At 37.1% G+C, this 27,631-nt stretch overlaps 1 protein-coding gene and 1 non-coding gene across 12 annotated transcripts in view; both read left to right on the top strand.

The window, feature by feature from the left end:
- The window catches only part of Tanc2 (tetratricopeptide repeat, ankyrin repeat and coiled-coil containing 2), a 326,078-nt gene that overhangs the window by 47,390 nt on the left and 251,057 nt on the right, over window positions 1-27,631 (top strand). The window contains exon 2 of one of the 11 annotated variants that reach the window (XM_028865159.2): window positions 26,547-26,586. The exons of 9 other annotated variants lie outside the window; for them this stretch is intronic. The gene's annotated coding sequence lies outside the window, so the exon portion shown is untranslated. Of the gene's footprint in view, window positions 1-19,283; window positions 19,669-26,546; window positions 26,587-27,631 lie in introns of those variants that run through there. One more of the 11 variants, XM_028865158.2, reaches the window with a different exon arrangement.
- Window positions 12,939-13,071, top strand: LOC114690507. Its single transcript, XR_003734086.1, has one exon. It is a non-coding gene; the product is annotated as a small nucleolar RNA SNORA51 (small nucleolar RNA).

Raw genomic sequence — 27,631 nt, 5'->3', positions numbered from 1 at the left:
AGACATGAGGAAGTGGTCTAGATAGTGTGTTTACTACTGTGGTTGGAAAGTGAAAGGAACAAGAGGAAATAAATCATTTGTTCTGGAGTTTCTGGCTGAAGACTGGCTAGTTTCTGCATTGCATTGTTTCAGGCCCGTGTAATATGCACAGTGATCATATATTTAGTGTTTTGCTGTCTAGAAACATGTACTACATTTTTTTCCCCATTGTAATCACCTTCATTTCCTGGGCTCATTTTAAATTCTTTTTTTTTTTAATAATTGCTTTATTTTTATTTTATGTGCATTGGTGTTTTGCTTGTGTGTATGTCTGTGTGAGGGTCCCCTGAAACTGGAGTTACAGACATTGTGAGCTGCCATGTGAGTGCTGGGAATTGAACCTGGGTCCTCTGGAAGAGCAGTTGTTAGAATTCTGCCACTCCAGCTATACAACTGCACATACGCAGTTCAGTAGCTAAGGAAGGGGTCTTAAGCCTTCTTATGTGCGCTGCGTGAATGCGCTCAGCTCGGTCCGCAGTCGGCATGCGTGGCATGTGCAGGCCGGTCACAGACTCCTCCTCTCTCTTCTCTCCCCCAAGCCCCATTCTCTCTCTTTGCACCTGTCCGTCCATCTCCCCTGCCCCTTCTAATAAAGCTCTTGTTACTGGGTTTTGTGCCTCTGACATTTCTCGAACAGTAACAGTGCCACATATTTTTAAAACCAACAGCAGTCAGTGCTCTTAACCACTAAGCCATCTCTCTATAGCCTCAACCCTTTTTTAAAAAATAATTTATTTTTATTTTATGTGCATTGGTATTTGACCTTCATGTATATCTGTGTGAGGAAGTTAGATCTACTGGAACTTAAGTTACAGACAATTGTGAGCTGCCACATGGGTGCTGGGTATCGAACTCCAGTCCTTGAAAGAGCAGCCAATTCTCCCTAGCCCCTTAAATTTTTATTAAAACATGAGGATTATTTTTTCCTTAGGACTCTAAAAAACAGTTTGATACTGTAAGTTCTTTTAGTGGCACACTAATATTTTAGCCCAAAGATTTTTTTCACTGTCTACTTTTATAGATTGTTACTTACAGAGTTTGCAGTTTTCCATCATTGCTGATAGAGAAGGAAGACAGAGGAAACTGTAGAGTTTACGCTATCAATACAAGCTTTTTTTTTTTTTTTTTTTTTTTTTTTGGTGACCCATTTTTAAAAACAATTTAAAGGAAATGAGTTTCTATCCATAATAAGTTTCTCCCTGTCCTCAACTTTTATAAGGTGATTGAGATTAACACAGTGATTTCTTTTCTTTTCTTTTTCTTCTTTTGGTTTTTCAGACAGGGTTTCTCTGTGTAGCTTTGCGCCTTTCCTGATCTCGCTCTGTATACCAGGCTGGCCTCGAACTCACAGAGATCCGCCTGGCTCTACCTCCCAGTGCTGGGATTAAAGGCGTGCGCCACCACTGCCTGGCTAACACAGTGATTTCTTACTGCTGATTGGAGTTCTTTGATAAAGCTTTCATAAAGTGATTAATTCAAGCTCATATGTTGTATTTATTTTTAAGGATTGAATGAATCCTCTTGTAGCTAGACTGGTCTCAGACTTGTACTATAGCTCCTGTGTCCTTCTCCCAAGTGTAACAGTTGCATAAAGATATACATCACCAAGCTCAACATAGGTTTTTTTTTTTTTTTTTTAATATTTCAGGACTAAGTTTTATTAGCATAAAACATATCCCTGTTAAAATCTAGTTTACTAAGTGTGACCCTGTGCAAGTTACTTTAAAACCCAAACTATTTTGTCAGTTGTAAATGGTCACACTGTTTACTGTGTCGTCATCGCCTGTGTCAGTTAGACTGATGGCTTGCCACCTCATAGGTATAGATCAAAAAAGGCAGTGAGTGACTGCTAGCAGTTTCAGAGGACTGTTCTGTGTAGATGCTCAGCCAGAAGCATGCAGCTGTCCCTGCTTCCCTCACTAGGACTGTACTGCGTTTCTTGACACTAAAGCAGGGACAGCTGTCTGATGGAGAGGTCAGTGTGCTCCATCCCTCTTGTCATTTTTAAAAGAAAAGGCTTTGCCTGACCCCAGACATTTTTTTCCTATTCTGGTTTGGTGTGTATCTTAAAGCAGGATGGCAGTTTTAAGAATTAGATAGAGTGGCTTGCTAAATGTTCCTTGGTAAAAAGCAAATTTTTGAAAAAGATTAAGTTGAGTCATTTGAACTGATTTAATTTGGCATTATTGCCATAGATCAGTTACTTTAAAAAATCCAAGTATAAGTCCAATGTGGTGCCATATTCTTTTAATGTCAGCATCCTGAGGTAAAAGCAGGTAGATTTCTGCAAGTTTTAGGCTAGTCTGGTCTAACTGGTGATTTTCAGGACAGCTAGAAACAAAAACTGAAAACAAACAAATCCAAGTACATATCAGATATATTATTTACAATTTTATATTAATAAATGTGTACAATTAATAAAAATACTTAAAGAATAGATTCTGGTTTCTCATTTTAAGAAGGGATTTAAGTAACAAGTTAAACATTTAGTTTTGTTTCTTATGGTATATTTTTATGTCACATGTTGATACAGTGCATTTACTAAGATAAAATAATAGTTTTAATACTAAAAGTTTTTCACTTGAATATATCAAATTTTTTTGTTTAAGAAATTTAAGTATTTTAAGTTTTTTTTTTTAAAGCCTCCGTTCAATGTGGATCGACCCTAAATTTGCCATCCTCTTGCCTCAATTTCCTGAGTGCTGGGATTATAGATGTATGCCACCATGCCTGGCTTAAACTAAAAACAAAACAAAAGAAACTTTGATTCTAGATTTCTGCCTCTGCAAATTTGTGGTATCATTTTATGGTTGCCATGCATTCTCAAATATATATTCCTGCATATTTGTTCTCATTCTCCCTCCCCTCTCTTCTATGGTTTAAAGATAGAGTTCATACAGTCATTCTCCTGTTACCATCTTTCAAGTGCTGTGATTATAAGTGTGCAGTTTCCTACTTTTTATTCTGAAACAGGGAATGCTGCTTTGTTGCCAAGACTGGCCTTGAACTTCCTCTGTTGGGGTGGCTGACCTTGTACTTAATCCTTCTGCCTTAACTTCCCAAGTAACTCTGATTATAGGCTTGACCTAATGGGCCCAGATAGCATAAACTTATTAAATATTTACTATGAGTGATGTTAAATTCTTTAATCAAAATTGCACGCAAGTATTATATTAAGTAGTTGTATTAGCTTGAAATGTGTATAAAACTGGAAATTTTGAGATGATTTCCTTATTTGCTTGATACAGATTTAATTGGAGGAGCTGGTAGTTTTGATTAGGCAAGACTGTATTAAGCAAAATTTATAGTTATTGTAAGATTGCTTAGAATGTAGTCAATGCCAGAAAGAGTATTTTACTAGGAATAGATATCTCTTTCCTGCCTTGTATTGTTAGTGCATCATAACATAATGCTTCATAATGAATGTCTCTCAGTTGATGCTAATTTTCTGAGAAATTCTCATTATTCTAGTCTTTTGTTTTATATATATATATATGTATATATATACATATATATATATATCACTAGTTTTAGTCACTTTGAACTAGTTTAGTAACTCTAACATGGGACATATTAGGTCAGGTACAGTAATCACATGAATATTCAATAGATGCCGGAAAAGCCTCATCAAAAATCCCAATGACATTCTTCACATCAATAAAAAAAGAAAATTTATACAGATACATTAAAAAACCTAAATAACCAAGCAAAAAGAATAATACTAAGTAAATTGTAATACCTGTTTGCACCAAAATGTGTGTAGGTCAATGGCACAGAATAAAGGACCCAGAAAAACAGAGACAAACAAACCACACAACTATAACCAACTGATTTTGACAAAGGTGCCAAAAACATGCTGGGGAAAAGATAGGCTCTTCTATAAATGGTGCTAAGCATACTTAATATTCACATATAGAATCTCTCACTTGCATAAAAATAAACAAAATATATCAAAGATCTTGAAACTTTGAAACCACCAGAGGAAAGCATACAGAAAACACGTTAAGATACAGACACACCAAGGACTTTTTGAGAATGAGCCCCATAGTTCAGAGAACAATACCAAGAATTGACAAATAGGATTGTACAAAATTAAAAAGCTTCTGCACAGCAAAACCAGTTCATTAAGTGAAGACATAGACTACAGAATGGAGAAAACCTTTGGTAGCTGCTATTCATCTGACAGGGAATTAATATCTAGACTTGAATCGAAAAAAATCCAAGAAATTGAAAAAAACTGGCCCCCCCCACCAGAAAAATTATCTAGTAAGTAAATGGGGCAAATGAATTGATCAGACAGTTTTCAACAGAAGACCAAAATAGCCAAAATAACCACAAGAAAAATGTTTACTCAGAACTGGGGATAAAGTCCCCAGTTCTGCACATGAACTGGCTGTAGTGGCCCATGTCTCTAACCCCAGCACTCAGGAGTTATAGGCAGGAAAATCAGCATTCAAGATCATCTTTGGCTACATGAAGAGTTAGAAACTAGCCTAGGCTATGTGATACCCTATAATAGCTCCAAACAGAACCAAACCCCATTATGAGATGTCATCTAACCTCATTCAGAGTGACTGTCATAGAAACAAATAGCCATACATATATATGATAAGGTATAGTGGTAAAGAACCTTCATACCTCACTGGTGGAAATATAAAAAAGCTAAAATTGAACTACCATGCTATCTAGTTATTTTCCTAACGTATACTTAATCTCAATCTCTCTCTCTCTCTCTCTCTCTCTCTCTCTCTCTCTCTCTCTCTCGCGCGCGCGCGCGCGCGCTCTCGCTCTCGCTCTCGCGCTCTCGCTCTTTTACATGAAGACATTGGGATAGAGATATATTTATACATGTGTGTGTATGTGTATATCAATATTATTCAGCCATAATAATATTATGTTATTTGCAAGAAAGTGGATGGGAATGGAGATTATCACATTCAACAAAATAAGCCATAGTAGGAGCTGGACAGGTGGCTCAGCAGTTAAGAGTACTTGTTTTTGCGGTTTCTGGGTTCAGTTCCCAGCACCCACATGGCAGCTCACACCACCTGTAACTCCAGTTCCAGGGGATCTGATGCCTTTTTCTGGTTTCTATGGGCAGCAGGCATGCAAACAAAAACACTCATATACATAAAGTAAATAATATACATATAAAAAGTCATGTTGAAAAAGTATTACATGTTTTCTCTCATGGGAAGTCTAGATTAAAGTAAAGCCCAGACATGGTAGTGCATGCTTTTAATCCTGTGGTGATATTGTGTTCCCCAAAATATTTTGTGCACCCTAATAAATTTATCTGGGGTCAGAGGACAGAACAGCCACTAGATAGACATAGAGGCCAGGAAATGGTGGCACACAACCTTTAATCCTATCACTTGGGAGGCAGAGATCCATCTGGATCTCTGTGAGTTCAAAGCCACACTGGAAACAGCCAGGCATGGTGACTCATGCCTTTAATCCCAGGAAATGATGGCAGAAAGCAGAAAGGTATATAAGGCGTGAAAACCAGGAACTAGAGCTGGTTAAGCTTTCAGGCTTTCAAGAAGCAGTTCAGCTGAGATCCATTTGGATAAGCACTCAGAGGCTTCCAGTCTGAGGAAACAGGATCAGCTGAGGAACTGCGAGGTGATGAAACTGTGGCTTGTTCTGCTTCTCTGATCTTCCAGTGTTGACCCCAGTACCTGGCTCCAGTTTTTTATTGTTGTTTGTTTCTTCTTCTTCTTCTTCTTCTTCTTCTTCTTCTTCTTCTTCTTCTTCTTCTTCTTCTTCTTCTTCTTCTTTCTTCTTCCTCCTCCTCCTCCTCCTCCTCCTCCTCCTCCTCCTCCTCCTCCTCCTTCTTCTTGACAGGGTTTCTTGTGTAGCTTTGGTGCCCTTCTTGGAACTCACTCTGTAGCCCAGGCTGGACTCGAACTCACAGAGATCCACCTGGCTCTGCCTCCCGAGTGCTGGGATTAAAGGCATGCACCACCACTGCCCGACTCCAGGTTTGTTTTTATTAATAAGACATTTTAAGATTCATGCTACATAATCCCAGCATTTGAGAGGCAGAGACAGACAGATTTCTGAGTTTGAGGCCAGCTTGATCTACATAGTGAGAGATTCAGGCCAGCTGAGGCTACATAGTGAGACACTGTTCAAAAACAGGTGATGGGGAGTGGAGAGGCTGGAGAGATGACTGAGTGGTAAAGAGCACTGGTTGCTCTTCAAGAGGATATAGGTTTGAGTCCCAGTACTCCCATGGTGGCTCACAACTGTCTGTAACTCCAGTTCTAGAGGATCTGGCACTATCTTCTGGCCTCTGTGGGCACCAGGCATGCGTGTAAGTGCACAGTCACATGTACAGGCAAAACACCCATATGTATACCTAAAATAATAATAAAAAAAGAAAACCAAAGTCATGAAAGTAGAGGACTAAGGTAGTAAGTAGGATGGAGGATAAGAAAATGGAACATGGAGATTAGTATAATCAAAAGACATGATAAACATGTATGCATGTATAATGAATCAGTATAATTTATATATGCTAAAGTAGTCTTTTTATTAGAATTTTCTGTGGTGGCAGATGCTTTTTTACAAATGCATCATCTAGTGCTAGAATGGAAACAATTTAGAACTCTCTCCAAATCTCCTTTTATAATTTACTTAGTCTTTGGTGCTTACATTGTCTTTGGATTTGTGAGTTATGCTCCAGGTTTGTTCCTACAAGCAGGGAACTTTAACAGAGAAGAGGAGAGAGAGTTCTAAACCAATAGCAAGTTGAGAGGCAAGGCAGAGGGGGAGAATTGAATTTATTTTTTCTCTCTGAATTAGAGAATAAACCTAGGGCTTCTCACATGCTAGAAAGCGCTCTATATCTCAAACTTTTTATTTATTTTTACTTTTTATTTTGAAACAAGATCTAATTAAGTAGTCCAGGCTGACCTTGAACTCATTCTATAGTCCCAGGCCTGCTTTCTTTCTTAGTTTACAGAATAGCTGGATTTGAAGGATTGCACCATCAGACCTAGCTTATAAATTGAATTTTGAAGTCTGTATAGGACTTAGGGCACCACATAGAGGAAGCAGCATTTGCTCTTAAATGGATATAGAAAACTGTTTGGTTCTCATGGTAACTGTAGAAATCCTTGCTATTCCCAGAACTCAGGTGAGTTAGATAATTGCTAAAAAGATGGACAGTTAATCACTTTTTTTCTTTTCTTTTCCTTTTTTTTTTTTTTTTTTTTCCTGAGACAGGGTTTCTCTGTGTAGCTTTGCGCCTTTCCTGGGACTCACTTGGTAGTCCAGGCTGGCCTCGAACTCACAGAGATCCGTCTGGCTCTGCCTCCCGAGTGCTGGGATTAAAGGCGTGCGCTACCACCGCCCGGCTGACAGTTAATCACTTTTAAGCTAATGATGTATTTTATTTACCATGCTAAAGAGTTGTGATTATATTAATACTGCAAAGGAGCCACTGCAGGATTTTAAACTGAGAAGAAGATTTTAGCATCAAGCTCAGTTCTCAGTTTTATTTATTCTTGTAGTAATTGGAATAGTCAGAATTAACAAAATAGTCCAACTTAAAACCTCAGAGACATTATAGTAACCACCAAGAACTTCCTCCAGCAGAGAGTTTCCTTACCCTTTAGGGGTCTTCCCTGAGGTAAATTTGGATCCTTGACTTCCCCACAGAAATAAATTTTAGGAAGAGGAGTGTGAGTTTATTAGGAGAACATTTAGCTTTAAACTTAACTGTGGGGTTGATAGAAGGCATTCAGAGAAGGAGTAAGGAGCATTGTCGGGTGTGGGTTTCTCAAAGGGATTTACATTTTAGCAAGAGCCACATAGACTGTCTCGGTGGCTCTTAGAGCTAAAGCAGTGGTTCTCAACCTGTGGGTCACAATCCCTGAGAAGGGGTCAAATGACCCTTTCACAACCGTTGGAAAACACAAATTGTATTTACATTATAATTCATAACAGTAGCAAAATGACAGTTATGAAGTAACAACAAAAATTTTATGGTTGAGGGTCACTACAACAAGAGGAATTGTATTAAAGGATGGCAGGCATTAAAGTTGAGAACCACTGATATAAAGGGTTGCAAAAGAACCTGTTTTTGCCTTTTCCTTTCTGTTTTGATAAGTGAGAGTGTTGGTGGCTTCCGAGGAGGTGTGACGGGTGGAATTACAACCTGATAAAATGAAAACCCTGGGCTCTAGGGTTATCCAAGGGGATTGAATGGAATTTCTTGTTAGAATCCTAGAAAATTACAGGTTTATAGCTGGGAAAGGAGAAAGACCATATATACTTAGGCCTTAGCATGATTCATTGTTATTTTATCATCATATTTTGAAATTATCTTTGTATAAAAGAAATACTGTCTCTGTCAACAACCTTTATAGTATCAACAACCTTTATAGTAAATAATTGTGTTGGAATTCTTGATTCTCAGGTGAAGAAAGGCTTCAGCCAGACTCTGGGGTCAAGGGCTCCTTATCTTCATATATCCTCATAATCTTCCCTGCCTTTTTGTCCTGTGTCCCAGTGACTGTGGCATTAAAGAAATGTATAAGTTCACACAACTTCCAGTAGTAGGAAGATAGCAGATAAGTTCATTCTGGAGCTCAGTAGGATCATCAAAGACTGAGTTACTGCCCTTTCTACTTTATTTTCAGGACATTGGTTGTTATTCTTAGATTGTTCTTAGGCAGCAGCAGGAGGACTGCTTTACCTTCAACTTTTACGTCCTGCACACAGCAGTGTTCAAAGGCTGGTAAAACAACTGGGGTTTTCTTAGTGGCCCTTTTCCTGTCCCTCCCCAATTCACCTTATATCCTATTAGCCAGATTGGGTCCTGTCATTTTTATTCAAGCAGTTAATGGAATTGCAAATGTTACTAAAGTTCTTTAGCCAATCAAAGATGGATACCAAGGTACCAAGTTTGAGAATTGTAGCTTTCCTGGGAGGAGCTACCTAAAATAAAGCCAGGTTTCTGTTAGCATTAAAAAAGGAAGTGGATGGTCAGCATGAAGTCTGCCACCTTGCTTACCTTCTTATGGGTTTATTTATATGTTTTATGTATTTCAGCCTTTTTACTCAGAAGCCTGAACACAAGGTCTAATGAGGAAGCCTGAGCTTTAAAGTTAAAACATGTAAATATGTTTGTGCAACTTCTGTGAGGTTACCGAATGTCTACACTAAAACATGGAAAATGTAACAAAGATAAAAACCTATTTATGTGGAGAGATGGCTCAGTGATTAAGAGCACTGGCTACTCTTGCAGAGGATCAGTGTTCAGTTCCCAGCACACATTGGGCAGCTCACAATCTTCTGTAACAAGCTCAAGGGGATCTGATGCTCTCTTCTGGCCTCTGTAGGCATCCCATTTACATGCCCATTAAGTACAAGCCGACATACATAACTATAAATAAAGTTAAAAGAATTAAAATAGCATTTAAAAACCAACCAATTAGGACAACAAAACACTTATATAGCAAGAATTAGAAATACAACCGCAAATTTGCACAAATATGAGTAAGGTGGGAAGAATTTAAATTTTTCTATAACTTTAATTTGATATGAAGATTTCAGACATGTAGAACTGTTGTGTAAATCAGCCTCTGAATTTTTCCAACTAGAAGATCCTCAAAGAGTTGATCTCTGACCTACAGAGCTGAGGTCTAGGCCTCAGATGATAAGGTTATAGTGTGATAGGCCCTGCCTGGGAAACTGACCACCTGATCATTCCAGAAGATAGGTTTTCATGATTGTTCTTGACTGGGGAACTCATTGCTAGAAATAAGAACAGATGAGAGATTTCCACTTATGTTTTCTTTATGGTTTCTATGGTTTTTAAGATACATCTTTTTTTGCGTCTCTAGGGGCCAAGTTTTTTCAAATTCAAATATTAGCAACAAAGTTTTCTGATTGGTTTTGTTTGGCCACTTTACATCATCTTCCATCCTATAAGCAGAATACTTGACTGGGTGTGTTCACTGGAACATGGAAGAGAGATAAATGCTACAGAAAAACTCTAGCATAATACAGTCCAGGTACCAAGAGGGAGATATAGACCAAATTCATATGACCCATGGAATATGACTATAGATTAATTAATTCTGGTCTAACAGATCTGTTATTAACCCTTAGACCAAACCAGTTATACATTGTGGTAGGAATTGGGTAAGTTTGTAATCATCCACTTTTGGATAAGGTGAAAATCAGCTGTGGCAAAGAGAGGGTTGGCAAAGGGCATTTGTCAGAAAAGGATGTGGATGCTGGTGGATCCTGAGCACAAGAGCTTTTGTCCTTATGAAGATAGTGACATCCACCTTGGTTGATGTGGGTATATTTCACTTGGATACATTCATTAACCAAGAACTCTATTGCCTTGGGTTTTGTGTAGAGATTCTACTATGTAGACATGATTGATTAAATCACTGGCCTTTGGTGTTTGAGCTTGATGTTCATGCATCTTCCCCTCCCCAGGGCTCAAAGGGATAATGCTGAAAGTTCTCTCTAGTCAAGTGATAGTCCCTATCCTGAAGCTGTCCAAGGGCTTTCAGCTCCCAATCATACTGTTAACATACAAAAAGACACTCATCATCCCTGTCATAAGATTCAAGAACCCTAGGAGCTCTTATGTCTATAAATAAGGGACTAAAACCAAATATGACAAAAGATGATCCTGTCATCCCTCTTAAGAAATTACAAGACTTTTAGGAAATCTTATCAGGAACAGAAAAAAAAAATACATATTTCCTACTATGTCACTTTGTCTTCATTATGTAATTCTCAGAATTTACGTTCAAAGATGACACTATGTCTCTGACTTTGGTGACTGGTGATAGCATGTACACAAATGCAGCTATTACAACAATTAGTTTACATTGTGCTACAGGTTAGATCATGATATCTCTTTGTAGTTACAGTTTTCCACTTATAACCCTGGGAACAAATGAGTTATTCTCTATCCCGGTAGTTTTTATTTTTAGAATGTCATATAAATAGAGTATATCACCTTTTAGGGCTTATTTCTTTTCCTTTGAGATTCAGCCAAGTTGTTAAGCAGTAGGCTTTCCTTATTATTGCCAAGTGATATTTCTCTTGTATGAATGCATCACAGTTTGTGTATTCCTTCACCTGCTAAAGAATATTTGGGTTCTTTCCAATTTGAAGTGATTATGAATAGAGCCACTGTAAACACTGATGCACCTAGGTGCTGTGGAATAATTCTGTTGTATACTGTAAAGATTTGTCACTCGAATTGGTTTAATAAAACACTGATTGGCCAGTAGTCAGGCAGGAAATATAGGCAGGGTGACCAAACTAAGAATGCCAGGAAGAAGAAGGGCAAAGTCAGGTGTCACCAGCCAGATGCAGAAGGAAACAAGATGAGAATGTCATATTGAGAAAAGGTAGAAAGCCACGTGATTAAACATAGATAAGAATTATGGGTTAATATAAGCATAAGAGCTAGTTAGTAATAAGCCTGAGCTACTGGCTGAGTATTTATAAATAATATTGAGTCTCTGAGTCAAATATTTGGAAAGCAGCTGCTGGGTGTTTGGAAGTTGCTGGTTGGACCCAGAAACTTCTGCCAATACCTAGGTTTGTTTTTTATAAGATTTATTTTTATTATTTTTAACTGTAGGTGTGTATCAACATTTGGGTATGGGTACATGAGTGTAAGTCAAGAAGCATTGGATCTCTAGGAGTTGGATTTGTAGACAGTTGTGAGCTGCCTGATGTGGGTGCTAGAAACAGAACTCAGGTCCTCTGGAAGAGCAGCAAGTGCTCTTAACCACTGAGCCATCTCTTATAAGCATACATTTTCATATTTCTAGGTTATCAATGCCTAAGAGTGAGACTGTTGGTTCATATAGTAGATGCATGTTTAACTTTAGAAGAAACTGCAAACTATTTTCATTGTAGTTGTACTAGTCTCATTTCTACCAGCCATGGTTAAAAGTTCCCATAGTTTCATATTTTTGGTAGCATTTGATCATTGCCAATTAAAAGGTAAACTTTAGGCACATTATTAAATATGTAGTGCTGTCTCATTGTGTTTTGTAGTTGTTGTCAATGAACAGGGTCTATTATGTAGCCAAGGCTGACCTCCAATATAACAGCTGTCTTTGGAAGGCAGGGAAGTAGGGTGCAGAATTAGCATATGGGAAAACAAGTTGGCATAGAGGAAGGCTGGAAACTCCTGGCAGAGATGGACTGGCTCACACTACTGGCACAGGTACTAAGGTCTAAGAGTAACCCTTGGCTCATTATAATACTAAAATGCATAACACTTAGTAATGACTTAAGATTTAATAAGAGATGCATGAAGTTATATGTAGGATTGTGTTTAACTGGTAGAGCTGACAGTATGCAAATCAGCCAGAAAACTTGTGTGCTATATATAAGTCATATTATCATTCTCAAATAACATAAAAGCCCCAATCTTTAGTGCAGTAGGCTCTTGAGCTGCTGAATTCTCTCTGCTCTGCCTGCTTCCTCCCTTGGAAGTTTATTTTTTGAGTCCGCTGTCCTGTTTCTGTTGTCATTTGATATCACTGCTCAGCTCTTTGTTGAAAGAACACAGGAGCCGGGTGGTGGTGGTGGTGGTGGTGGTGGTGGTGGTGGTGGTGGTGGTGGGTGGCGGGGGGCGGGGCGGCGGCGGCGGCGGCGGCGGCGGGCGGCGGCGGCGGCGGCGGCAGCGGCAGCAGCAGCAGCAGCAGCAGCAGCAGTGCACGACTTTAATCCTAGCACTCAGGAGGCAGAGCCAGGCAGATCTCTGTGAGTTCAAGGCCAGCCTGGGCTACAGAATGAGTTCCAGGACAGGCTTCAAAACTACAAAGAGAAACCCTGTCTCAAGAAAGAAAGGAAAAAAAAAAAAAAAAAAAAAAACCAACCCAAACCCCACAACTTTAAGCCTCCTTGTGCTTACCACAGGCTGTGTTCTTACACTGACTGTATAGAAAGAGGAGGCAGAATGAACCTACCCAATGTACACCTCAGCCTAGGCCATTGTGCCTGGTCTGTATTGTGAATGGGGAGACATGGATATGAGTAGGAAAGAAAAAAAAGAACACAGGAGCCTGGAACTTTGTTGGTGTTCACCTAATCCCAGTAGCAGCCAGTGTCACTGTGCTTCTTCCTGGACTGGGATTCCAGGAGTGTGCCACTATGCCTACTTACCATAGTTTCATTTGCTTTTCTCTACTTGTTAATGAACATCTTTTCTTGTGTTTATTTGCCTTTCATATATTCTTTATGGTAAAATATCTTTTCATATCTTTTGATAATTTTTATTACATTATTTGTTTTACTCTTGAGTTTTGAGAGTTTATTTTATTTCAGAGATCCAGGTCTATTGTTAGATATGTGTTTTGTCTGTGCTCTTAACAGGGTTTGATGACTTAACATTTTTAAAAATGAATTGTGCTTTTGGTAGCACACCTAAAACCCTGGGCCTATGGGTGTAGCTTTGTGTGTGCTTAGCATGTGTGAACCCTCAGGTTCCATCTTCAGTCCCCAAAACCTCAACTACAAAACCATAAAAACAAAAACTTACCAAAACACTTTAATTAACCTAAGTTAAGTCTATCTCCTAAAGGGTTTATTTTTAGTTAAGGTTTCACTCTGCAACTCTGGTTGTCCTGACACTCATTATGTAGACCAGGCTAGTCTTGAACTCACAGAGATCTGCCAGCATCCATCTCCTGAGTGTTGGGCCTGCACTGCCATACCCCATTTTAAAGTTTTATATTTAGATCTCTGATCTGTGATGGGCTATTTTTAACACAAGGTGTAAAATTAAAGTTAGTTTTTGTGTTTTTTCATTGCTGAAAATATGATCCTTTCTCCTTTGAATTACTTTTGGACTAATGTTAAAAATCATTTGACCCTATTTATTTGGGTACATTTCTGCACTGTCCATTCCAGTCATAGATCTGTGTTTCCATCATTCACCAGTATGGCATTGTCATTATTAGAGCTTTATAAACCTTAGGGTAGTGTGATCCTTATAACTTCTGTTTCCCCAAAATTATTTCATCCATTTAAAATACTTTGCTATGCCATATAAATTGGAATGTTGGTCTGTCTCTAAATCCTTCTGGAACTTTTTTTTTTTTTTTTTTTTTTTTTTTGGTTTTTCGAGACAGGGTTTCTCTGTGTAGCTTTGCGCCTCTCCTGGAACTCACTTGGTAGCCCAGGCTGGCCTTGAACTCACAGAGATCCGCCTGGCTCTGCCTCCCGAGTGCTGGGATTAAAGGCGTGCGCCACCACCGCCCGGCTTTTCTGGAACTTTTCATTGTCTAGTGTCTTTCTTAGTCTCTTTCTTCAGAGATTAGAAGTTTTCATTGTAAAAATCTTCCACCTCCTTGGTTCGGTTTAAATTCCAAGATATTTTATTGCCTTTGATGTTACTGTAAATGGGAGTATGTTCATGATCTCTTTTTTCATTGTGTTTGTTATTGGTGTATAGAAAGGCTACTGATTTTTCTAAGTTGATTTTGTATCCACCCACTTGGCTGAAATTGTTGGTTGTTTCCAGAAGTTTTTTGGTGGAAGTTTTGGGATCTCTACTGTTGTAATATCATCTGCTAATAGAGATAATTTGACGACTTCTTTTCCTATTTGTATCCCTTTAATTTCCTTATTTTATTTTATTGTTTCAGCTAGTGCTTCTAGCACTACAGTGAAAAGAAGTAGGGATAATGGGTAGCCTCGTCTCTTTCCTGATTTTATGAGATCGCTTTAAGTTCTCCATTTAGGATAATGTTGCTTGTGGGTTTTGTCATATATATCCTTTATCGTGTTGAAGTAAGTTCTCTCCAGTCTACTTTCTAGGTTATGAAAGCATGGTGGATTTTGTTAAAGGTTTTTTTTTTTTTTTCCTGCATCTGTTGAAATGATCATGTGATTTTTGTCTTTAAGCCCATTTATATAAGTTACTATTTTTATTGACTTACGTGTGTTGAATCATCCCTTTCTGGGATAAAGAGAACTTGATCATGGTGGATGATCTTGATATGTGCTTGTATTCAGTTCGATAGTATATTATTGAAGATTTTTGCTTCTTTGTCCATCAAGGATATAGGTCTGCAGTTTTGTTTTTTGTTGTTGTATTTTTACTTGGTTTAAGTATTAGAGTAATACTGGCTTCATAGAACGAGTTTGGGTGTGTTCCTTCTGTTTTTGTTTTGTGAGGAGTTTAAGAAGTACTGGTTGTAGTTCTTAGAAAGTCTGGTAGAATTCTGCTGCAACTCCATCTAGGCCTACAATTTTTTTAACTGGATGGCTTTTTATTACTGTTTCCATCTCCTCCTTTGTTATGGGTCTGTTTAGGTTATTGGCTTCTTCTTGTTTTAACTTTGGTAGTTTGGATGAAACAAGAAATTCATCTGTTTCTTTTAGATTTTCCAACTTAATGGAAAAGTTTTTTTTTTAAAAAGTATTCCCTTGCCGGGCGGTGGTGGTGCACACCTTTAATCCCAGCACTCGGGAGGCAGAGCCAGGCGGATCTCTGTGAGTTCGAGGCCAGCCTGGTCTCCAAAGCGAGTTCCAGGAAAGGCGCAAAGCTACACAGAGAAACCCTGTCTCGAAAAACCAAATTAAAAAAAAAAAAAAAAAGTATTCCCTTACAGTATTCTGTATTTTTTTTTTTTTTGTGTGTCTGTTTGTGTTTGTTTCTGACTTTGCTAATTTTTGTCCTTTCATTCTCTCTTGTAGTTATTTGGGCTATTGATCTGTCAATCTTGTCTATCTTCCCAAAGAACCATCTCTTAGATTTATTATTTCTTTGTTTTTACTTCATTTCTGCTTTAATTTTGTTATTTCTTGACCATCTATGTGGTTTGGACTTGGTTTGTTCTTGTTTTTCCAAATTCTTGAGTTATTTCATTAAGTCATTTATTTGTGCTCTTTCTGATTTTTTAGTAGGCATGTAGGGTTATAAACTTTCTTTTTAGAACTGCTGTTAATGTGTCCCAGAAATTTAGTTGTTGTGTTTTTATTTTCATGTTGATTTTCTTGATTTTTTTTCTTTGATCCATTCATTGTTCAGTAAGTAATGAGTTAATGTCCATGTTCACACACTTACTGGAGTTTTGTTTGCTGTCAGTTTTAAGTTTTATTGTATAATGTTTGGATAAGATACATGGGATTATTTCAGTTTTTCTGTATTTGTTAAAGTTTGCTTTGTATCCCAGGATATGGTCTATTTTAGAAGAACTTCCGCATGCATCTGAGTGGAATGTATGTTCTTTGGCATTTAGATAGAATATTCTGTAGATATGTTGGATCCATTTGATGTAAGATACCTTTTAATTCTGAGGTTTTTCTATTTATTTTTTTGTCCAGATGACCTATTTATTGGAGAAAGTTGATCTAGATAGTTCTTATTAGAGAACATTTATATAGAAATAGTGGATTTGATGGGAAACACGCTATTTTGGCCATTCATGCTGTTTTTGACCTGGGCATATGAACCTTTGTGGGAGCACACAGAGGTTTCCTAGTGAGATCTGAGCTTGCTTTACCCAGCAGGGCTGCATAAAGGGATGAATTGAGCATGTGTGTGGTTATCAGATGTTTGGAGGGTCTACACTTGGCTGTGCTAGGGGAAGGTCTTTTGCTCCACAACTTGGCATTCCTTTAAAAAGCCCTTTAGAAGAGACAGAAGGGGCCAGTGGATTAGGATCCAGGCCCTCCCGAGGCTATCCTGTATGTCTATCTCTCTCTCTTCCCTCTATATTTCTATTTAAATTTCTTATCCCTCACTCCTCAAGAATACCCTAGGGAAAAAAGGTGGGATGGGCCCCCCACAGACCTTGTTCTTTTTGTGTGTGTCTGATGTGATAATCTAGTCTTCCTTAGCTTGGGCCAGTGCAGGGGATGCATGACCCGAGGTAGGCCAGGTAATACTGGTAGATGAGCTGTTTAATTGGACCATGGAAAGATGGCTCCCAAACCAAAGATGAGTCTAGAGCTAGACCAGGCAAAGGAGGTTCACAGATGAAGAAGGTTCACAGCCACAGGTCTGAAACTAGTAGGCCTGTTGGTTTGCTGATGGCAGAGTAAGGATGGGAAAGGGGGAAAAGCAATTTACGTAGGAAAGGAGGTGGTTCACCCACAAAGAGGTTTGTTGCCCTCAGTCTGAAACTAGGCTTATAGGCTAGCAGATGGCAAGGAGTTAGGGTAAGGGCAGAAATAGGGAAGTGACTTCTTGCTAATTTAGTAAACCTGTATATATAAATGCGCCTTCTTACTTTGTATCCCATGACCTTGTTAAACTCACTAATTAGTTCTAAGATTTGAATGTGTCTTTGTTTATATGTGTTTGAAATTTTTTAAGTAGACAACGTCTTTTGAAGATAGTTTCTTTACTTTCATGCATGTATTTTCTTTGTTCATCTTATGACACTGGTTAATACCCCTAGTACAATGGTAGCTAAGGGTGTTGAGCATTAATGCTCTTTCCTAGTACCAGTGTTAGTGTGGGAAACATCCATTCTTTTGTTTTTTTGTATGATGTTAACTGTAGGGTTTATATGTATAAATATATATGTATATTTATATTTATATATATGTTCTTTATGAAGTTAGTAGAGTTTCTTCCCAGTTTTGTAATTTTTTTAGATGTTTTTGAAATGATTTTTTTTTTGCATCAAGTAATGTGGTCATGTAATTTTTCTCGGAACCACTATGGTAGATGATGCTCACGTGGTGGACTATATTTGAATCATTCATATAGCAGACTATATGGTGGACAAATTATTTTAAAATATTAAACTAGCCTAGCTATGCAGGAAAAAAAATCACTCCCTTGGTGTGTTATACATTATTGTATTGGATCTGGTAATATTTTACCTAGGATTTTCATACATGTTTCTGTATCCATAAGTGTGCTGGCTAGTCATGTCATCTTGACACACAAACTAGAATTATCTGAAAGGAAGGAACCTCAGTTGAGAAAATGCCTCCATCAGATCCAGCTAACTGTAAAACATTTTTAAAATTAGTAATTGATGGGCCTGTGTTCTATAAGGAAGCAAGCTGAGTAAGCCATGGGTAGCAAGCCAGTAAGCAGCATCTCTCCATGGCTTCTGTATCAGCTCCTGGCTCCAGATTCCTGTCCTATTTGAGTTCCTGTTCTGACTTCCTTTAATGTTGAACAGTGATATGGAAGTGTAAGCCAAATAAATCCTCTCTTCCCCAACTTGCTTTTTGGTGATGGTGTTTCATTGCAACAATAGAAACCCTAAGACAGTAAGGCATATTCATCCTTTTCTGGGTAATGCTTTTATCTGATTCATTTTCTGAGTAAATCTGTCCTGAAAATGAGTTAGGGGTATTTCTTTTTCCATCGTCTGGAAGAAATCTTGTAGAATTGGTGTTATTTCTTTAAATGTTTGGAATAGTTGACCTGCAAAACAACTGGAGCTTGGATATTTGTGTTTCATAAAGTTTGCTTTTGCCATAGACTCACTTTGTTTAAGGGTCACAGGAGTGTTCATGTTAACTGTTTAAGCTTGAATGTGTTTCAGTAGCTATGGTTTATTAAAAGGTACATTTAGAAGGGCAGATTCTGGTACCTGACAGCTGTGTGACCTTTAGAAAGATAACTTAGCTATAATCTCTTTGGTCCTTAATTTATTCATCTGAAAAACCAAGGGGTTAGACTTACTTGTTTTTATTTTTTTTTAAAGGTTTTTTTTTTTTTTTTTTTTTTTTTTAAGTTTTTTTGATACAGGGTTTATTTGTGTAGCTTTGGGACCTATCCTGGAACTTGCTCTGCAGACCAGGCTGGCCTTGAACTCACAGATCCTTCTGCCTCTGCTGGGATTAAAGGTGTATGCTACCACCGCCCGGCTAGACTTACTTGTTTTTAAGGGTTTTTTTTATTGACTACTTTTTGAATTTTTAGTTCTGATAGGATAATAATATATGCATTTGAAGTTGATGTAAAAAACCTTACTCTCTATCTTTTGATTTGTCTGTCTTTCATTGAGCATTGGTTTTCTTAAATTAACTTTGTCCTTTAAAATATGTCTCATATTTTCTTCTAATAAATAATTTGATGTACAAATATGGGTAGAAGTATTCCTGTTCATGCAATTGTATATAATAGACTTAAGGTATATGAAAATTATCTTTATATGTGCTTCATAAGAGGATTAAGATTATTAGTTTTTAGTGTTATATTTTCTTTAAAAAGGATTAGTTTGAAATTTAGAAATATTTGAAATGCATTTCCCTTTTAGTGATATCCCTTTCATCATGATTTTTTTTAAGTCATACAGTTTTCTACTTACTAGAGACAATGTGAACATTTATTGTACAAATTTTTTCAAAAGTGCCACATTGTTGTGCTTTCTGTCATTTGTTGGGTTAAAGCAAAGTGGCGGTAGCATACAGATTTGCTGCTGAAGGAAACACTGAGTTGCAGGCTGCAGCTGGAGGATTTTACGTAGGCACCTGTGGGTTTGAGTGCGTTCAATATACAGGCTGCAGTAGGAGGCTGGCACTGACTCTGCTGACTCCAGTGCACTCCTTCGCTGCTGTTCTGCCGGTTTCTCGACTGTCCAGAAGACAAACAAAATGGTGCAGCACATTCAGGACTTGGGGGAAAATAACCGTCAGTATGATTCAGAGGTGGGTCTGCTACACTGATCAGAAAAGAGATTGTTTAACAAGTCTAGAGGCTTAGGCAGAGATCAGCATGTCAGATTTCCGTAGCTGTTTTAATGTTTGATCATGGCCATTTAAGAATGAAACTGTTATAGTTGTGAAATCTGCATACCCTCTATATATAGAGGTTCTGGTATATGGCATGTACTTATGAACAGACTGATTTTATAAAATGTTTGTGGCTTTAGTGTATATAGATATGTGTTATGAAAGGTTTTCTTTTCCTACTAGTATTTGCTTGGCTTTGCTTTTTAGTAAACACTTAATGGGCTTTGTATTTTCTCTGTTGCTTATTTGTTTGAGTTCTTGCTAATGTTTCTCCTTATATCATTCATTTTATAATAGCAGAAATCATTCTCTAGTGAGATAGGGGAAAAATCAGTAGGACGAGCACTAAAGTTGGCACCTCATATTTTATTGATGACTGTAATGCAGTGGAGTTCGCATTGCACATAGTCATGACTTAAATGATTACCTCTTCTATGAAAGCAAAATGTTTGTAAGAACGGCCATGTTGACAGTGAGTATAAAATAAAGGAGAGGAAATAGGACAAGTAAAATTTCACTGTCATTGGCTTCTTGAGCTATGTTAGCATTGATCCAAGACACTGCTGTGTTAGAAGCACACTATGAAACAATTGAACATCAAGCACTAAAAATCATGGAGGCTTAGTTCCCACCCACTTCCTGAAGCACTTTGCTTTTGTATGTGTGTATTTTGCATCTCTGTAGGTGCCTGTAACCAAGGAGCTGTCCAGTTGAGACAAGATATGTTTTCTTAAGCCACACCCAAAAGGTTCTTCTTTTTTATGCTTTGGGTACTGTTTTAATCCTGTGTTGATTTGTTACCATCATATTTGGGATGACTTTTGAGTTGTAAAAAGAAGAAACATACTATATCCACAAGCTCCAGCTTAAGATGTTTTAAACATTTGAGTTGTTTTACCAGCATAGAAAATCAGTATTTTAGTTGTGCAGTATTTTCTCTGGCTGAAAGGAAGAGTATTTGTGTGGTTCCATGGAGAGTGTTTTGCAAGGATTCTGATCACGTAGGTTACAGTGCTGCTGGTGTATTATTTTGGCTAGTTGTGGATAAGACATTCCAAGTTAGTTCAGATTTTCTTATTTGAGCAAATATTTGTTGAAATATTATAAATGCTTGGTTATTATGTGATATTAAAAATTGCAATGCAGTCAGACTGATTTCTAAATCTATTTATAATGTTTTGTTCCATAGTAAAGACATTTTGTATGTGATTAGAATTAACAACTATATGGCTGTCTGCCACTATGTTAGATTACCTCACCCACTTTACTGTAGAAAGAAATCATTCGGAATCAGCATTAATCTTAGTAGTCTGCAGAGTGCATTTGATATGTACTCTCAGAACAGTTTCTTTTAGACTGAGCAAATTAACTCTATCTCTTCAGAAATAAAAAAGATTGTAGTATATTTCTGATCTTTTTTTTTATTGAACAACAAAAAAGAAAAATATGGTATTTTTATGTGCCAAATTTCATGACAGTAAATAGTTAACTATAGAGTGAAACATACTGTATTATTAGAATGTTTCATGTATCCAAATGTTATATAACCCTGATGGAATGTTGCAGATGAAACAAAGAAATCTGATTGGTTCCTCACAAGAAACAGCAGCCTTGAAATCCTTTTTAACCAGAGGCTTTCACAGCAGCTTCTATGGTTAGCTGGCATCACAGTGAAAACAGAAATGCCTTGGAGATGAGGAGGGTGTTAGAAGTAGAAACTGATGTTGTTCAGGTGTCTACTTAATTCTTTTCTTTGAGTATATATTGCCTTGCAGATCTTTGTCTTTACCTGCAAACAACTCCCTCCCTTTGTTGTTATTAAAAGGGGATTATGTCTTATCAAACTGATGAATTTCCTAAATAGCATTATTTATTGAATCTCTAAAAATAATTTCAAATGACAGAATGAGTTAGTGAGTAACAATTTTAGGACATTCATGAGGTGTGAGTGATTGGGGCTTGTTGAGAGAAGAATACATGGTGGAAACTTTGAAGAACAGGATACTAACAGAAACTGTTCAGTCTCACCGTTCCCCATTATATTAAAATTACATTAAATAGTTGTCATCTTAAGATTTTGGAGATATTTAGTTAAGGGCACACTATTTATAATGATATTCAAAGAATAGGGTGCTACTAGTCAAAAACAGTTGGAGAATTATTCTTTTCTGGCTATTATAAAAATACCCTTGAGATGGGGGAATAATGTGTTATCTTTAATGTATTTATTATTGGTTAGATGGTCTGCTGGACTGTAGCTTATATCACAGTAACAAATACACAACTGTTCTATGTTTTTAGCAGAAAATATTTAAAACATTCCTGTTGCTCGAATCCCAATTAGTCTTATAATAAAAGCCTGGAGTCAGATATCAGGGTGAAAGCTGAAAGATCGGAGAAGCAAACCAGCCAGCCAGCCACTAGTTCTTACCGCTGTGAAATCCTCAGCCTAAAGAGGCCAGAGTTTCTGTCTCCTCTCACCTTACATTCCTGTCTGCCCAGCCATATCACTTCCTGTCTCCACCTCCCTAGTGCTGGGATTAAAGATGTGTGGGATTAATCTCCACCACTGCCTGGCTCTGTTTCTCTTTTAGACTGGATCAATCTTGTGTAGTCCAGAGTGGCCTTGAACTCACAGAGCTCTGTCTACCTCTGCCTCCCATGTGCTGGGATTAAAGGTGTATGCCACCACTGCCTGGCCTCTATGACTAACTAGTGACTTAGCTCTACACTCTGATCTCTAGGTAAGCTTTATTTGTTAGATCATAAACAAAATGTCACCACACATTCCTATAGTTTATTACAACTGGAAAATTCTTATTTTGCCCCTCAAGACAGGATTTCTCTGTGTAGCCCTGACTGTCCTGGAACTCACTGTGTACACCAGGCTGGTCTTGAACTCGAGAGATTCTCCTGCCTCTGCCTTCCCAGTGCTGGGATAAAAGGCATGTGTGAAAATTCTTACATATAAACAGTAATGGGTCAACTTTATAGAATCTGGGAGAGGAATAATTGCTGTGAGCCAGAATCAGTATCTTAAATAAAGACATCAGATTATATTGAAAGGAAATAGCCAAGCATCATAAAAGAAAGTATATTTTAAAAGGAACATCTGATTCAGGTATTTTCTGTGAGTACCAACTCTATTAAATAGGTTCCATTCTGTGCTTATTTTCTAATAGAGTTGGCTGAAGGCAGCTGGCTGCAAGTGTCACAAGCTAAAAGCAAAATGGCTGGCAAGGATTAGTACTGTAAATTTGCAATAGAGCTGGATGCAGATAGAAAACCATTTGTTGAAGGAGGGCATTATAAAGTAAGATGATTGAGCTCAAATGTTTTCAACCAAAAATGAATACTTTTATCAAAGGGAAATGCATAGTTTTTTTACAGCTTAAAAACATAAGGCTTTATACTATAAATAAAGTGATAAATGTTTAGCTAAGCAGCAAAATCTCTTGTTACTCTGTTTAGTTGTTGTTTACATTGTGTGATTTAAAAGATGGGGTAGATTTTGAGGGTAATTGTAAATTTTTCAGAATGATGTATAGTTAAAGTGTAACAAAAGAGGAAGAACTCATTACTTTTTTAGAATGGAGGGAATTGGGAGAAGTTTCTGAGAGTTCTACATATTTATTAGTATTTTAGATTAGTACATACTAAGGGTAGAAGAAAAAACCATAAGCCCTTTTCATTGAATTTTAGCATTTGGAAGATTAAATGACTTTAAAGTTAGTCATAAACTTGCATAGATTGGAAATACCCTTCAGGAATTAATTAGTTAAGTTGAAAACTGTACATTAGTTCACTTGTCTATCTCATAGTACATAGTAGAATGAGTATGTACTTTAAGAGAGAAAATATAGATATTTGTCAATTCTACTTTTCTAGTATGTAGGATAAGGTCACAATACCCAGTGAGTTCCCAGGGTTTTTTGTTTTGTTTCATGTTTTTTTCAGGACAGAATTTCTCTGTGTTGTCCTAGCTGTCCTAGCTGCTCTGTGGACCAGACTGGCCTCAAACTCAGATATCTGAAATTCCCAGTTTTTGATAAATGGATAATAATAGTAAAATGTGTGTAAATATTAGCAAGCAGACACATATACAGGCACATATACAGGTATATCTAAATCAATTTTCACAGCCTTATGTAATAAATTCCATTATTTTACAATTTTGACAGATGAGGAAACTGAGGCAGAGACTTGATCAACATTGACAGACAGTATATGGTGAACCCAGTGTTTCAACTAGTATGTTCCTGATCTTTTTCTCTTAATTAGTGAAGATAAAATGTTAGCATTTGACTGTATGCTTAACCACCAGAAGCCTACATTGTATATATATCCTGGCAAGAACTGCAGAGTAGAGAAAACCTTTCTGTTACATCTTTCAGAATTGCCTTAACTGGCATATTTTGTGTGTGTGTGTGTGTGTGTGTGTGTGTGTGTGTGTGTGTGTGTGTGTAATTGCTTTAACTGTTTTTTTTTTTTTTTGTGTGTGTATATAATTGCCTTAACTGGCATTGTGTGTGTGTGTGTGTGTGTGTGTGTGTGTGTGTGTGTGTGAGAGAGAGAGAGATGGGGGGGGGGAGAGGGAGAGAGAGGGTTTCTTTATGTAGCTCTGACTGCCCTGGAACTCGCTTTGTAGATGAAGCTGCACTCAAATTCAGAGAGATCCACCTGCTTCTGCCTCCTGAGTGCTGGAATCAAAGGCATGCACCACCATTGCCCCACGATATTTTGTTTTCTAAAATCCTTTTCAATCATTGGTTGTTATCATCAGTAAATGCAGATGTGTAGTTCTAAAGTACTTAAAAGCCGATAGCAAGTGTATGTAAAAATCAGTTGGGTAATGGCCTCCGAGATCTAAAGCACAGCTGATTAAAACTTTTGAATGTTGTTCTCTCTTTTCCTCTTTGTTTTTCAGGATTTTTTTCTTTTTCTTCCTGTTTTGTTTAAATTTCAGTTTCCAGCCTCCAATATTTAATATTTCAGTAACAGTGAACTTTCTAGAACATGAATTTGAGTTTTCTAAAATGTTAATTCTGCTGGGTAGGGTAGTCTGCCTATAATCCCATAACTCTTGAGGTGGAGGCAGAAGGATTAGGAGTTCAAGGCCAATCTCAGCTACATAGCAAGTGTGAGGCTCTCCTGGCCTGTATGAAACCATCTCTCAAACAAAAAATATAGATTCCAACATAGAAAGACATAGAAAGTACACACTTAAGAAGACAGATTTAGAATTTGGTAAACAAACAACCCTTCCCCCCAAAGCCCACCCAACCTAGTGATGTTTGAATCATCTTCAGAGTTGAAAAGCACATTAAAAATGTATCTGTTAGAAGTTTTTAGTTTAATATTATTTGTTTTAAAGTTTGCTAAGCGGTGATAAAATTTTGTTTTCTATAATCTGATTTCCCCCCCTTCATTGGTATATGTTAACCTTCTTTTATGCATAGTGTTCAATTTTTTATTAGTTTTTAATTCATTTCCCTCTTAATAGAAAACTTAGTTTATTTCTGTTTGTTAGTTGTGATTATGGTATGTGAGTGTGAGATTATAAGTAATGCTGCAATGAGTATCCTTATATGTACATTGGGATTTTGGGGGGGGTATACTGTACCTAGAAGTGGAATTGACAGGATATAGATTCTTTATGTTTTACCTTTGCTAAATAATTTCTCTGTCATTTTGGTTGTGAGCCTAGCCTTTAATGGCTGAGCCATCTCTCCAGCCCAATTTCTCTGTCATTGTTACTGTCCACACTCATATTTCCCAGAGAGTTCCTGTATTGCCAATGTTCATATAGTAGGAGTTAGCTTTTACCACTCTCATGAGTAAAAAGTGACATCTCACTGATTTAATTGTTTTACCTAATTTCTAGTGAGGTTTGATATTCTTTCATGTGTTTATTGGCCTTTATAGTTTTCTCACCTATTAATAACTTTATAACTTTCATGCATGTTTTTATTGAATTATTTATCTTTTACTGATTATAGAAATTCTTTGTATATCTCAAAGATGGTCCAGTAAACTATAGCTAATGACCCATATGTACCTTTCCACCTGTTTTTATACAGCCTATGAGTTAAGAATGGTTTTTACATTTATTTTAAATGATTCAAAAAATTAATGAAGTCTAAAATGTCATTTTCATTATAATCTGAAAATTATATGAAATTCAAATTTTAGTATTCGTGAATAGTTTTATTGGAATATGTGCATACTCATTTGTACATTGTTAATGCTTATTTTGTGCTAGAATTGCAGAGGTGAAATACAAGATAGAGAGCATCCTGATATTGGCTGATACAGGGATTCAGTGTGCATCTCTGGAATGATTCTAGGTTCTTGTGTCCTAGAACAAGGGATTGGACAGAAATACATGAACAGTAGCAAAGTGAGAGATTTATTAAGGAAAGATACTTCTCCAGGGGAGGAAACAAAGTGGCCTGAGCAAAGAGCCTTTAGTAGCTGAAACAGCTCTTTTATACAGAGTTCGGGTTTAATGGGTGTGTTCTGTTACATGTAATTCTGCATACAACTTCATCATATATCTTATTAGCCTCTTCAACCTCCACCTAGGGGTGTGAAGTTTAGTATTATAATGAGCCAGAAAGTGATGGTGGGAGTTGGAGAAGTTCCAGTTTCCCACTTTGCCAACAGGCTTTTTCATATGTAATTTTGAAATGCTTTGCTTAAAGGTCTTTTGGACCTCACCCCACTCCCCGAACTATTCTGTTGCTTCAGTAAGATCTGCAACTCTAAAATGCTTGTTCTCCTGTGGTTTATAGGCCCCTGTTCTTGGTTGATTCTTGGTCTGTGACTTTTATTGTAAGTATTTTCTCTCAATTTATAAACTCCATCTTAAAATTTTGCTTTTTTAATACCCGAACTGATGTTGAGTAAGTTAAAATTTTAAATTATTCAATTTTATTATTATTTTTCATCCTTCATGTTATTTGAAGACTCTTGGAGATCATAAATATATTCAATAAATAATTATAAGAATTTTCATTTCTAATTTTAATGCACATGAATTTATTTTTTGTAAATCTTACAGCAAAATGATTACTGTGTGAGAAGGGAATCATTTATTTATTTCAAATAGAGATAGTCATTTTTTTATGCTATTTGTTGAAGGTCCTTTCCTTTCTCTAGTGATTTGGAATGCCAGTTTCTCTGGTAGGTAGTTTCTTTTATTTACACCTGTGTCTGTTTTCTGGGTTCTTTATACACTTTGTTTCTTACTTGATTAACTATTTCTATGTCTGTTGGATCCAAATGATTCTTATTACCCAGAGATTTAATCATTGTTGTATCTATTTTTCCTTCTTTCTTGGGAGAGTAATAAAGATTGTAATAGCCTTAGCAAGAGCTTTATTAAGGACAAATCCAGGGGAAGGAATAGTGCTTTGAATTTCTGTATTGCATATATCATCATGTTGTTAGCTTTAAAAACATTTTTTCCTTAAAACATTTTGATCTTAGACCTTTATTCTCTTTGCCATTATTATAATAGTCAAACAGTATATTAAGACTCAGGTACCCACAAATGTATGGCATTATGCTAAGTACTTAAAAAAACATATATATGAACTGGAGGTATAGCCTAGAATGCTTGTCTAGAATGTATAAAGCACTGGATTTAGTTTCAGTCATCACATAAACCTCGTGAGCTACCACGCACCTATAATCCTAGCACTCAAAAGATGAAGGCAAGAATGTTCGAAGTTCCAGGATCTTCTTTGGCTACATTACATACTCTAATTAGAAGCCAGCCTGAGGTACATGAGGACACCCCCATACACAAGTGTGTGCATATGTAGAGTCAATGAAAACCAAAACATTATTTGGTATAGTTGATTTGAAAGAACAA

The sequence above is a fragment of the Peromyscus leucopus genome, chromosome 8b, assembly GCF_004664715.2.
Source record: "Peromyscus leucopus breed LL Stock chromosome 8b, UCI_PerLeu_2.1, whole genome shotgun sequence".
Classification (NCBI taxonomy): domain Eukaryota; kingdom Metazoa; phylum Chordata; class Mammalia; order Rodentia; family Cricetidae; genus Peromyscus; species Peromyscus leucopus.
The sequence above is the reverse complement of the archived record's forward strand: the minus strand, read 5'-3'. Positions and strand labels throughout refer to the sequence as shown.